We start from the raw sequence: 14355 nt of genomic DNA on the forward strand, positions 1-14355 counted from the left end.
CAACAATATGAACTAACTAGTACCCTCAGAACTCCCAGGGTCTCAACCACCAACCAAGGACTGCACATAGACGGGTCTGATTGTTCTGGCAGCAAGTGTATAGTAGAGGATTGCAATTTGATCATCAATAGGAGGAGAAGAGCTCGGCCCTGTGAAAGTTCTTTGCCCAAGTGTAGGGGAATGCCAGGGCCAATAAGTGGGAGAGGGTAGGGTGGCAGGTATGGGGGTATCGGGAGGGGGGAAGCAACAGGGGTTTGTTTTTGTTGTTTTTGTTTGTTTCTTTATTTTTTGGAGGGGAAACTGGGAATGGAGAAATTTACATGTAAGTAAAGAAAATATCTAATAAAAATAAATAAATAAATAAACAAATTTAAAAAAAAGAAATTGCCTTATCCTACTTAAATATTTTGAGCCATAAGAGTACATTTAAGCCCTGTTTTCTGTTAGTAAATAGCTAGTAGCCGAGCGTAAGTTGGGAACTGAAATCACTAAACACCATCAAAGAGGAGAAAAAAATGCTTAATTTTACTTCATATTATATATCAGAATGTTTACAGTTATATAGTATAATGTATATTGACATTAACAAATCATAAATTATACAAATGATTCTGCTTCTTTTAAAAGAAACAAACACCAGTAAGCTTTGAGGAAATGATTGAGGGAAAAGGCCACTGAAAACGACCACAAAGACAGCTGTAAGTTAGATGACCATGGAGACAGAAATGGAAAGAAGAAAACCAAAGCTTAGGGTAGGAGAAAATCACTTTAAAATGTTAAAAGGGGAAGAGAACAAACAAGACCATCTACATTAAGGGACAACAATTGGCAGGCAGAATAAATTCTAAATTGTATTTCAGATTATACTCCACAACAGTATCCTGCATACATGTAGGCCATCTGCACTGAGTCACATTATAATAAAGTCCCATGAGATAGTGACCTTTACTAGTTTTACACAGCACAATAAAACAGGCAAAAAGCTATTGTATGAATACTAACTTCATTAAATGAATCTGTTCTCTCCAGAAAGAGACACAGTTACAGACAGAACTTAGTGGCATGTCAGTGCTTTGAAAGAGGGCTGGAGTCCTTCCATGCATGTGCCTCAATGCAGCTCACCACCTGCTATTTACTAGCATGGAAACAGCAGGAGACAGGACAATGGTCAGCACTTTTCAGGGAATGGTGAAGAATAATTTCATTTTGTAATATAAAATTTAGGTACCCAGAGGCCTCAGAAGACAAATCTCACAGATAGGTAAGGAGTACATTGTCTTGTGAAAAAGCCCATAAATTCAAGAAGATAGAAATTTGTAAATACAATTTATACTTAAAAATTAAAGTATTTAAATGAGAACATCAAAAGCAGAAAAGCAAGAGGAGCCCCTCAGGTAGTAATGTAAGACTTTCCATTAAAATCATATACTGTTATTAAAGTCACATGATGGATATCTTTGAATTATGGGAACCACAGCCCTTTTGGTATATGAGGCTTAGGTACATGTCTAAGATACATTTGGATTATGATGTTATTTACATAGAAAATATATTAGCCCCTTTCACTCAACTGTAAATCCTACAGAGGTCTTTATCAGTACTTTATTATACTGTTATTATATAAGAAGTCTCCTCATCTATCTGAAAGGCATAATTATTATACTTGTTATGCACTATTTGTTTCACTTAAGTTTGAGAGGGTCAGTTGGCTAGAACTGGAGCAGTGCAAAGCATGTGCAAGCCGGGGGATGCTCTATGCATGCAACAGAGAAGACAAGGACCCACAGATGCAACTCCCCTCACACATCAAATACATTGCTTTTAAAAACAGAGGAAATTACCCTTAACTCATGACTATCTTAATTATACATATAAATGGAAGAAAATGATTTCTTAAAATTATCCTGTAGGATTGTTACCATATTTACGTAAATAAAGTCTGTTTTCTAAATTTTAGCATGTTTACAGGATTTTTATTCTCATGAATCACCTCTCAAGTGGAAAGGCCATACATTATTCTTAATAGTATATCTTAGATTAGCTTAAGATCACAAACAGTAGAACACACTTCTATTCAGTGTGTCAAATAGCTAGAGACACATGATTCTATAAATTCAGCTGCTTCTAAGAAAGAGGAAAAGCAGTTGATTATAAAGACTTGGTGACAATAAGTGATGAATAAAGTCATGTATACCTATTACACAGGGAAACATAACTAAATTAACCAACAATAGAGACAGAAACTGTCAGAAAGAACAAATCTGTTCTGCAAAAACAGTTCAGCATTGGTGCAAAGAATTTTTAAAAGGCGGGAGGACAGACAAACAAATAAAACTCTCTGTCTGACAGACACCAAGAAGCAGGCACAACAATCACACAATTTTATTTCAAACTACACACCAGGACCATGTTGTGCATGTACATGAGCTGTCTGTATTTCATCAGGTTCTACTGTTCTGTGTGACAGTGAAATAAGTAACTGAAGTGAGTCCCTATCTTCAAACCTTCCACTTTGGAAGGTAGAGTTTCTAAACATTGAGATTGATTCAGGAACCTGGCTTTCTGACACCAGTGAAAGATTAAAGTAACAGAAGTTCATTGCTAGTTTAGTATTTTGGTACTTGGTACTTTGAGGTAGGACCAGAGCCCAGAACTTTCCAAACTTCATCGTTTCTGTGCTATTGACTAGGTAGGAGAAATCCACAAACGACAAAGAAGGATAGCAGGCAAGTTTTAGAAAAAGGTAAGGAGAAATGTGACCAGAAATTAGGACACTCAGTGTGGCCTTGTTATTGTCATATGAGTTAGGTTGGGCTGGGCCAAGTAGGCCAACTAGCCAATGAGGAGTGCAGTGGAGTTTCCGATGGCATTTCAGGAGAGCAGGCCTCTTCGCAAGTCTTCTAGCTCTTATGACAGAAGCTCTGGGATGATGGAGTAGTTTTCACCTTTAATCCTTCCGGATAAGATTCTTATATACAGTTTTGGGGTAGGTCAGGGACTGACAGCAGGTAATTCTCATTGGCTTAGTCTGGGAGCTTGGGGAAACATTTGCATGTGGGAAGGCTTGGTGCTGCTCAGATGTGACTGATGACCACACACCTCTCTGTAGGGGACTGTGGGAGGGTGTAGTTGCAAAAAGTGCCAGGGGCCCAAGGGGCGTGGCCAACACCTGCCATTTCTTGCAGGAAGAGTAGCCCATCAGATCTACTGGGTTCTAAGCCTGAGCTCAACCAGGGACCAGGCTAACTATCACAGCTCACTACCCCACAACTCAGCCTTTTTCTTTTAATAAGGGAGAGGTGTCATCAGAATAACTGTCTTCTATGTTGGGAACAGCTTGATACTGAACCAAGACCTGATTGGTAGTGATTTTTGCAATGCTACTCATTTGCTGCTTTAGAAACTGAAGGACACAGGACGCAAAGAGAAGCAAGGCTCCAATGGCTTGTATGGGACCAGGGAGGGGAAGAATCCAGGCTACCAAGGGGTTAGAGTACAAAGGGGAAGGGGTGTTGGGAGTATATCATGCCCGGAGATTTCCCTGGACCTCTTTGAGCATTTGTATCTCTTGTTCTACCAGCCCAGATTCATTGACATTCCTCCTCCAGAAAAACACAAACCCCTCTTTATTCTGCAGTCAGTAAGTTCAGGGCTCTGCAAACACTGCCATGTGACTCTTAAGGTTTTCATCTCAACTCTATCCAATATGTTTCTGGGTTTAAATAAACACTAGTGTTTAAATGAAATAAACACCATCTGAAACTAGGGGGAAACACCTTGGAAACTTCTCTTACACCTCTTAACACACTGGGGTTGGTCCTTGCAACCAAGGATTATTGACTCTGTTAGAGCATCTCTTGGAGTCCTTTTCTGGCTTCAGGATGCCTTTACTGTGCTTTAAGCTCTAGTCCCTCTTGGTCCTTTTGGTGCCTATTATTGTCTCATGTAAAACAGGCTGCTTTATAACTAATGCCTAAGCTTACTTACTCCATACCTCTATAGTAGTGGGCTTCTAGGAGGTAGCAAGAGTGGAGGCACAACTGTACTGTCTGAGTCTACTCCTCAATAATGTCATCACATTAGTAATTTCCCAAAGACTACACAGTTAATTTGTAGCTCAGGGTTCCACATCCATGGATTCCTGCTTGAAAAACCTGGGCAGGATATACACACCTATAATCTCAGCCTTCAAGAGGTAGAGGTGGGAGGATTTTTCAATCCAAGACTACTCTAAACTACATGTTCATGCTTATACAACTAAAGTTAAGATTCTTTGTATCATCAAAATAGTAATAGCTTAAGATGATAATCTGGTATTTTAAAAAAAAAAATTCTGATTTTAAAAAATAAAAAATGCACATGTAACTATAGACACCTTTTCAATTTTTCTAGTTAAAATTGTCTTAACTAGAAAACAACAAAAAATGTAGTCATTGCCTACATTAATTTTCTGTTTGGTGTTCCTAACTAGATTGGAACATATTATAAAACTGACTATTATAGTCAGGCATTTGAAATGTTTTGTTAACAATCTAATGTTATCCATATTACTGAGATAAGTTATTTCTCAGAGACAATATTTACTCAATGTGCATTTCGCACTTTGAAAGGAAGGGGGAATATGTACCCCACTTCAAAAACATTTTGTTTTTTGCTTGTTTTCAAAAACATATTTCATTTTTTGCCTCTTTTAAGGCATGCCTCGCTTTTGGCTTGTTTTAAAATATATATAATTTTTCACAGGCTGATGCTAAAAGTCAGTCTGCTATGGATTGCCACTGGCATCCACACATTTTCAATTTTTATGCCGTGATAGAATGGCGTGTCACTCCACTTATTAACGCACATTATCTTAACCCCACTTTATTCTGGGGCAGAGGGTCCGAGTATATATTTTCCCAGAAAGAGGACGGAACACGCTGGCTCCCAGAAAGATTAATTCGTCAAGTGGACTCAAAGCCACAACCCTCTTAGTAAACGTGCTTAAACGCACTACAAAAAAGGTTGTTTTTTTTTTTCTTATGAGATTCTATCTTAATACATCACTGTCCTCATGGGGGGAAAAAGAAATGGGAAGGAAAAGGAGATGTAAAAGAATATAGATGAGGAAAAATGGTAGGAGAGAAGGAAGAAGAGGGTACTTAAAACATGTTATTTATGTTGTCAACCATGCACAGAACTATGTACTTGTCAGTTTCTCACCAGTGTGGTAGCTTTGATGTTGTTTGTCTTCATTTGGGTTTTATTGCTGTGAAAAGATACCATGACCAAGGCAACTCTTATAAAGAACATTTAATTGGAGGTAGCGTACAGATTCAGAAGTTCAGTCTATTATCATCAAGGCATAAAGAACAGCAGTGTCCAAGCAGACATAGTGCTAGAGGAGACAAGAGTTCTACATCTTGATCAGAAGGTGGCCAGAAAACTCTTCAGCCCTCATAGGAGCATAAGCTTAGTATCTCAGAGTCTACCAGCACAGTGACATACTTCCTCAAACACCACATCTACTCCAGAAAGAACATACTTCCTAATACTGCCACTCGCCATGGGCCAAGTATATGTAAACCACAACACCTTTCAAGATCACTATAAAGGCTTTATACAACATTGGTTATACTCATAGGGTTACTCTTTAGTATGTGCTCTTAAATGCAGTTGGAGGTGACTTGATGGTAAATTGGCTTTACTTTATTGTCTACATTAGGAAGGTTTATATCCAGTATGAATTCTTTCATGTTTCTTAAGATCATTCTGAGTTACAAAGGCTTTACCACATTGAACACATTCGTAAGGTTTCTCTCCAGTATGTATTCTTTTATGTATGTGGAAATAACTTGGATTTGCAAAGGCTTTCCCACATTGATCACATTCATAGGGCTTCTCTCCAGTATGTATTCTTTTATGTACTTGAAGAGTACTCTGATATCCAAAAACTTTACCACACTGATCACATTTGTAAGGTTTCTCTCCAGTATGTGTTATTTTATGCGTTTTGACGTGAAAGTGTCGTGCAAACGCTTTACCACATTCATTACATTTGTAAGGTTTCTCTCCAGTATGAAGTTTTTCATGTTTTTGAAGTTCATAATGAGAGACAAAGGATTTACTACATTGCTTACATTCATAAGGTTTCACTCCAGTATGAATACTTTCATGTCTTTTAAGATTATTCTGAAAAACAAAGGCTTTCCCACATTCATTACATTTGTAAGGTTTCTCTCCAGTATGTGTTATTTTATGCACTTTGAGAGAAGATTGCTGTGCAAAGGCTTTACCACATTCATTACATTTGTAAGGTTTTTCTCCAGTATGAATTCTTTCATGACTTCGAAGATGACTGTGAGAGGAAAAGGATTTACTACATTGCTTACATTCATAGGGTTTCTCTCCAGTATGTATTCTCTCATGTGCTTGTAAAGAACTTTGATATGCAAAGCCTTTGCCACATTGCTTACATTCATAGGGATTCCCTCCAGGATGTGTTGCTTTATGGTTTCGGAGACTAGCATTACATACAAAGGCTTTACCACATTCATTACATTTGTAAGGTTTCTCTCCAGTATGAATTCTTTCATGTTTTCGAAGTTGACCATGAGAAGAAAAGGATTTACTACACTGCTTACATTTATAGGGTTTCTCTCCAGTATGTATTCTTTTATGTGCTTGTAAAGAGCATTGATATGCAAAGGCTTTGCCACACTGATTACATTTGTAGGGTTTCTCTCCAGTATGAATTCTTTGATGTTTCTTAAGATCATTCTGAACTCCAAAGGCTTTACCACATTGAACACATTTGTAAGGTTTCTCTCCAGTATGTATTCTTTTATGTACTTGGAGATGACAACGATGTGCAAAGGCTTTACCGCAGCAATTACATTCATAGGGTTTCTCACAGGTATGTGTTACTATATGCACTTTGAGATGAGACTGCTGTGCAAAGGCTTTACCACACTGATCACATTCAAAAGGTTTCTCTCCAGTATGTATTCTTTCATGTACTCGAAGAGTACTGGATCGAGAATAGGCTTTATCACATTGATTACATTTGTAGCGTTTCTTTCCAGTATGTATTACTTCATGCATTTGGAGACTACTGTGATGTACAAAGACATCCCCATACGGAATACGTTCAGAGGGTTTCTCTCCAGTACGAATTCTTACATGCCTTCCAGGATAACTGTGACAAGCAAAGGCTTTACCACACTGAGTATTTTCAAAGGATTTCGCTCCAGTGCGACTTATTTCATGCCTGTAAAGGTAAATGACACATATGCTTTACCATATTCACTAAACCAATGAATCTTTCTATTTGGAGGAATTAATTTTTAAATTTGGTCTAATTGTGAAGAGAAATCACATCTTAAGATTTTTATCACTTTGCTTACATTCATGGTTTCCCCTTTATTATGAGTTGTTTTACATACCTGTAATGATAAGAGGGTTACTACATGGTTCAAATTTGTAGCATCCTTTTTCTTTATGAGATTTTGTACAAATTTGAAGACAAATGGAAGATCTCATAGCTTTGCCACAGAGTACATTCACAGATTTTCCTATATTGTGAAATACACTACAATACTACATTGGCAAGTAAAACCAGGGCAAACAGATAAGAATTTCCACAATCCTAGTACTCATAGGGATTTTCTACAGTGTGGGTTTATGGATATATTCTCAACTGAAGTTGCAAAACCAATTAATTATAGACTTGTATCACACTGAGAAATTTGCTCAAATGTGGACTGCCACATTTATTTTAATTTTTCTTGGAGAAAGAGAGGTACACTGCTCATTTTAATATCCCTATGCTCACATGGCTTGTATCCATTGTGACACCAGACATACCTATTAACAATAGAATAACAAATGAAGGACTTCCACATTGCATTCACGCACTTTGGCTGTTTGTTCATCATAGACATGTGGTATAGGAATGAAATTTACTCCTTAACAACATTCTAGACTCTCATAAACTGCCTTCTCACTTAAACTTAGCAAAGACACCATATGAGTAATCAGCTTTACTATGGAATATTTGCTTATTAGAAACATATATACTTATCACCTAATATATATCTTTGGCAATATGTGAGTGCTATGAGAAGAGACTGGAAATTCTACAGAGTAGCCGTAACATGTCTATGATTCAAATGGTAATATCTGTTAAGGCATTGTTTCCTTGTCTTCTCTTTTAAAGAAATGCCTTGAAAACACAAATCAGACATCTGAAACTGAGGTATGTGGAGTTGTGAGAATTTAATAATCAATATACTTGAAGCGGTGCTTTTCTTATTTTTAATACTGTTGCTTTTCTTTAAAAGTTCCAGGACACATTAATATTTTTTCAGAGGCATATTCATACCAACTTGCACATAAAATTAATTACCTTCCATGTCTTCTGGAACTTGGACAATGTTCTTCAATAGTAAGGTCTTCCCAATTGTAGCCTAAAATATAGTACCAGAAGATGTATGATATATTATTGGAAATTAGGCAAATTTAAATTACTTTCTTTAGTAAACCTTATTTAGCCACCTCATTCTTCCTCATTCTCAATTGACATTACAGAAAAGAATCAATAATAAAGAAACACTTTTTCCCCTTTTTAAAAAGTGAGACAAAATTCATAGTCTTACCTACAGCATTGAGGTTCCAGTAGGTCTCCAGCATCACGTCTTTATAGAGATTCTTCTGTGGAGGACTCAGCAACACCCATTCTTCTCGAGTGAAGTTCACATTCACATCATCATAAGTCAATTCATCCTAAAATATTCCATATATGTGTAAAACAGAAACCATGATACCAGCATCACTGTAAATGTATGCTTCATTCTTAATATATTTGTATGATTCTGGTGCTTTCCCCACTGATTTCAGAACCAAGAAGTTCTAATGTAATAACCAAGTCATCTTAGAAGGAACCTAAGTAATAAGGTTCACTTCTGTCATTTCTTTGCTCTTTGAATAGGATATAGCCTTGCAAGAGAAATTCTAGATGGCTCTATCCCTGAAACTTCTTATACATCTCTCAGTTTAGTTACTTGTCCTCCCTGAATGCAGCTGTCCTTGGCAGGTGTCTCACAGGTTAGGTGTCTCAACATCTTGTGGTCTCAAAATGCAACTCACGCTTCATCTTCACAGGTTCATGCAATGTACTCTTATAGTACCCTCCCTCACTGGGGCTCTGACTCTGGCAAGCATCGATGGCTGGAACAGTACTAAAGTGAAAACACAGGGGAAGAATCCATGACCTTAAATTTTACATCTTTCTTATTTTCAGAACTTGGATGCTCCTGTCAAGTTTGGATTCTAAATTAGGATGGACTTTCCCACTCTTGAACCACAGTTGTACCAGGTTTTGTAATGAAGTTCCTTCCAAGGACTAGGAATCACTTTGCCTACCCCACTTTCCATTCATTGAAGGCATAACAGGAGTGTGTGTTCCTTTAGGACAACTTCTTAGGCTTTCAATCCTCAATCCAGGCCTCTGTCTCAGCATTTGGCTGTCATTTGAAACTACCCAGTGCTGTTTTTCTCTACAAGCCACAGACTTTAATTTCAGTCCAACTTGTTGCTTATTGTTTTTCATTTTAGTCCTGAATGAGTTACTAGTAATAATCTTCCAGTGGATTCAATATTTCACTGAAGAACTACATCCAGGGCTAGCGAGATGGCTCAGCAGGTAGGAGCACTGACTGGTCTTCCGAAGGTCCTGAGTTCCGATCCCAGCAACTACATAGTGGCTCACAACCACCTATAATGAGATCTGACACCCTCTTCTGGTGTATCTGAAGACAGCTGCAGTAAATTATTCCAGAGCAAGAACAGAGGTTGAGTTCAAGAGCAGCCACACACGATGGCTCACAGCCATCTGTACAGCTACAGTGTACTCATACACATAAAATAAATAAAATAAATCTTTAAAAAAAAGAATTAAATCCACTTATTTTTTAATGCTGCCTTACTCAATTTCACAGAGCATGGGCAGAATAAGAAAGATTTTGGGTCAAATTACCACACAAGTGACCCCTACCTAATTTTTTCATGGAAAAATGTTTTCATCTAATTTTAACTGAAATCCTATGACTTCAACTTCTGTCAATGTTCTGAGAACATTTCCCGTTTCTGTCCAGTAACAAAATCACTTTTTCCCTCCTTGGTTCTTGCTACTCTCCTGCTTTGAATAAATCCTCTAACCAAAAGCAACTCAGGTAATGAACAGGTTCAAGCAACTGATGGAATGCCAGATCACAATCCATCAGTTTGGAAGCTTAGGATAGAAACTTAAGCTTCAAGAAAATAAGGCAAAAACCATAGACAAACATTGTTTCCTGCCTTCCCCTCTTGCTTGGTCACTGTCTCATGCTCAGCTAGTTCTCATATGCAGCCCAGGCCCACTTGCCTAGAGGTCTTGCCACTCTCAGTGGAAGAGCCTTCCCACATCAGTCACCATACAACACAATCTATCAGGGACACAACATCCAGCCATTTTGATAAGGGCATGACCTCAAGTGAGGCTCCCTCAGAGGACTACAGCATCTCTAAAATGTTGACAACTGAAGCTCATTAGGACAAAGAGACAATAATATATCAGAAAGTTTTAAAAACCCAAATCAAATGTGTTAACCATATCAATCACTTAAATAGCAAAAACCCAAAAACTGCAGATTTCAACAACCAGAAGACAGACCTGCAAAGAAATGAGGAGAGGCAAGCCTTCAGGATCAGGAAGAGGAAACTTAAACTGTTTCCCAAACTATCAAAAACTCAAGACACTCTTAGTAAATTTTCAGAAGACAAAAAATAGGTGAAGGTCTATTATTTTCCATAGAAACAGAAATTTGTTTAGATCATGAGGAATGAGATCACACAACATAGATAGCACCACAAATAAAAGGAGACAAAAACACAACAAGGCATATAAGTCTTTTAAACATGAAGTACAAGACTATACAAAAAAAAATTAAGAAATTACAAGCCAATACTCATCGTGTGTACTATTTCTCCTCTTTTCCAATAGTAGAAAGTAGATTAGAAGTGGCAAAAACCCCGTCAATTGGACATAGAGGCAGCCTAAGGAATGGGAAAAGATTTTTTAAACAAATCCACATCTTATAGAGGCCTAATATACAAAATATATAAAGACCTCAAGAAATTAGGCTTACAAATGCAAGAAATTCAATGAAAAAAAAATGGGGTATAGATATAAACAAAGAATTCTCAACAGTGGAATCTCAAAAAGCTGAGAAATACTTAAAGAAAACATCACCATCTTACCCATCAGGGAAATGCAAATCAAGACTACTTTGTGAATCTATCTTGTACAAGTCAGAATGGTTAAGATCAATAATACAATTGACAGCTCATGCTGGCAAGGATGTGGAGAAAGGGGAACAACTCTCCTCTCCTCAGCTCATGGGGTACAGACTAATACAGCCACTATGGAAGTCAGTATTTCCTCAGAATCACGGTTCCTCAGAACACTGAGAATCTATCTATCTCAAAACCCAGCTACACTGCTCTTGGGAATGTATCCAAAAGGTGCTCTATGCTACCACAAGGACATTTGCTCAACTATGTTCATAGCATATTAATTCATACTAGCCAGAAACTGGAAACAACCTAGAGGTACTTCAATTGAAGAATGGATAAACAAAAAATGTGGTACATTTATACAATGGAATGTTGGGCTCTATTTGGCCCTGGCTTTGGCATTAACGGAGTTCCTGCTTTGACAGACACCCAGCTTGGGGTGGTTATTCTCCTGTTATTCTCTGGAGGCAGGAGATCTGAGCCTTGACACTCACCATCCCACTCAGCCCAAAAAGGCTTGGCTGGACCAGGTTCTTTCTGTCCCTCTCACCTTGAACTGCCAGCAGGGAGCCTGCCCGTCAATGGAGCATCACTCAGACATTTAAAAAAAGACATCCTGAATTTGCAGGCAATTGAATGCAACAACAATAACAAAATACCCACCTTAAGTCACCACACCCAGAATGACAAACATGGCAATGCACTCACTTATAACTAGATATTGCCTTTTAGATAAATAATAATCAAGGTATTCCCCAAAAACACAGAGGCAAGATAAAGAGGTTGGCTATAGAGGGAAGCACAGATCTCCTTCTAAAGGAGAAATAGAGTAGTTTCTGTTAGTAGACTGGGGTTTGATGGTAACGGGTAGGGTCAGTCAGTTGCAGGATGCAGGGTTAAAGTACAATGCAGGGAGAAACAGCTGGAATTAGGGGTCATTTTGGGGCTAGAGTAAAAACCCAGTACAACAGCAACTTCCTGGATGCTGTAAGGTGACCCTAATGAAGACTCCAAGAATAGAGGATATGGAGTCTGAACTGACCATCCTTTGTAGCCAGCCAGGGCTTCAACGTTGGAAATGGATTACATTTGGTTGAGCTGTTGGCCAATATGGTCCCTTGGAGATCCTTAAACAATCCATGCTGATGCTAGGACAAAACTTTGCTCTCTCTGTATAACTGAGAGCAGGGCCCCATTAATGAGGACAAATTCCACACACCTCACTGAATGCAGAAATCAAGCTGTGCAGGCTTGGAGACTTCATCCCTATGTCCTAGTCTCTTTCAGGAGAGAAGGTACTCTATAGGCTACAGAAAGAGGAACATGGACCCCCACCCCTTACACACACACCCCTACAATTGGTCCTTCCTGCAAGATGAGCAAGTACATGATGGTAACAAAGTTGTTTTAGTGGCCATCCAATGTTTGGTTTAGTAAGACTCTGTGAGACCCTGAGAGAGTCTTAGACCCAATGCGCTATCCACAGATCACAACTTGACAACGATCGATCTCTGCAATAACAAGGTTTATTGATCCAACTTGTGTGGCCAATGCATGTGGGGTGCTCATCCCGGTGGGAAGAGGCAACCATAAACTCAGAAAGCACACATCTTTTATAATTTACAGAGGCAACAGGGCTAACTGGCTTATTCTGATTGGTGCAGTATCAAAGGATCTCTTCAGGCATTGGTTGGCTTGCTCATGGGGGCTGTTTTTGGCTTCATTGCCCTCTTACCTAACTGTTGTACCTGGAAGGCCCCTGGAATGGGTCATGCTGGAAAGTCCCGGAAATTTTGTAAGGTCAGGGTGTTCTTGGACCCTAATACAGCGAGGGGTACAGCATCTAATCTTGTTCTTACCAGTTATGTTCTGGTCAGCTTTTAGTTCAGCCCAGTCCTCCTGACCTTTAAAAAGTTTGTTTTTCTTATACAAGCAAATGTCTCTACAATAGGTAGTTTTGGCTTACTGTTTCATTCTAAAATCTCTTGTTTTTACCTTTATTTCTATATTCCCAGAACTTTGTTTTTCACTTTATTACTTCAGTTTAACCTGAGACCCTTGACATGAGAGGGAACTCATGACTAACACTGACTCGATATCTAGGAACCTTACAGAAACTTAAATGGCAGGCATAGAGACAGCATGGGTCTGTGGCAAGTCCTCTGCTGATATGCTATGGTGGTCAGCTTGGTGTTTTGGGGGGACTCCTAACAGTGGAGCAGGTGTGACTCTAATTCTTTTGCTTCATCTTGAGAATTAGGTTGCCTATTAGGTTGCCTTGTCCAATATGAAGGCTTTCACCTTGCCTTTTTCCATCTTGTTTTGTCCTGTTGGGCTGTCCTCTCTTGGAGGTCTGCTCCTTTTTGAAGAGCAAACGGTCTGAGGGGGTGCTGGATCTTGGGGAGAGTAGGATAAGTAAAGTGGGGGCGGGAGGCATATCTGGGAAGAGTGTAGGGAGGAAAAACAGTGCTCAGGATATATTGAATGAGAAAGAATGAATCTTCAATTAAAAATTAATTCAATATTGCTTAAATGAAAATGCAGAAAAGGGAAGCAATAATGAAAAAAGGAAAGCAAAATAGTGAAAACACGGATAGTAGGATTGTGACACATACAGTTCTCATTCTGATTTTGTAGACTGTGACCATCACACAGGACTGTAAAAATATTGTCTTGGAGGCTTACTTCCTTCTGATAATCTAGACCTCGTCCTGGAAGCTCCTAGTCTCTCTACAATCTTATCTGGGTCTAGAATGTTTTGGGCATTTGAGACTTAACTGCTGAATAAAATCACCCTTCCTTTTTATTCTGAACTCTGGCTGGCTGGTCAACTCAGCTGTTGTGACACAAACTCCTCTTCATGCTAACCAATTCAAACTGTTTCTTTCACTTCTGACTGACTTGTTGTGCTCAGCCTCAAATGAACTCTAGCATCCTTTCTCATCTTCTGGCACACTCTCATTCTCTGGCTCGCTGTTTCTTCACCGAGGTCCAGCTTGTTCTCTCTTTAGCCTGTCTCTGTAATACTCTCCAGGTGAGACT

At 38.7% G+C, this 14355-nt stretch overlaps 1 protein-coding gene and 1 pseudogene across 1 annotated transcript in view; one reads left to right on the top strand and one right to left on the bottom strand.

The window, feature by feature from the left end:
* Positions 1 to 14355, top strand: part of LOC116068856 (zinc finger protein 431-like) — a 193800-nt gene that overhangs the window by 83025 nt on the left and 96420 nt on the right. The gene's annotated exons all lie outside the window — the stretch shown is intronic.
* LOC116068860 overlaps positions 5278 to 14355 on the bottom strand; it is a 50856-nt pseudogene continuing 41778 nt past the window's right edge.

This window comes from Mastomys coucha, unplaced genomic scaffold, assembly GCF_008632895.1.
Source record: "Mastomys coucha isolate ucsf_1 unplaced genomic scaffold, UCSF_Mcou_1 pScaffold22, whole genome shotgun sequence".
NCBI classification, from domain to species: Eukaryota; Metazoa; Chordata; class Mammalia; order Rodentia; family Muridae; genus Mastomys; species Mastomys coucha.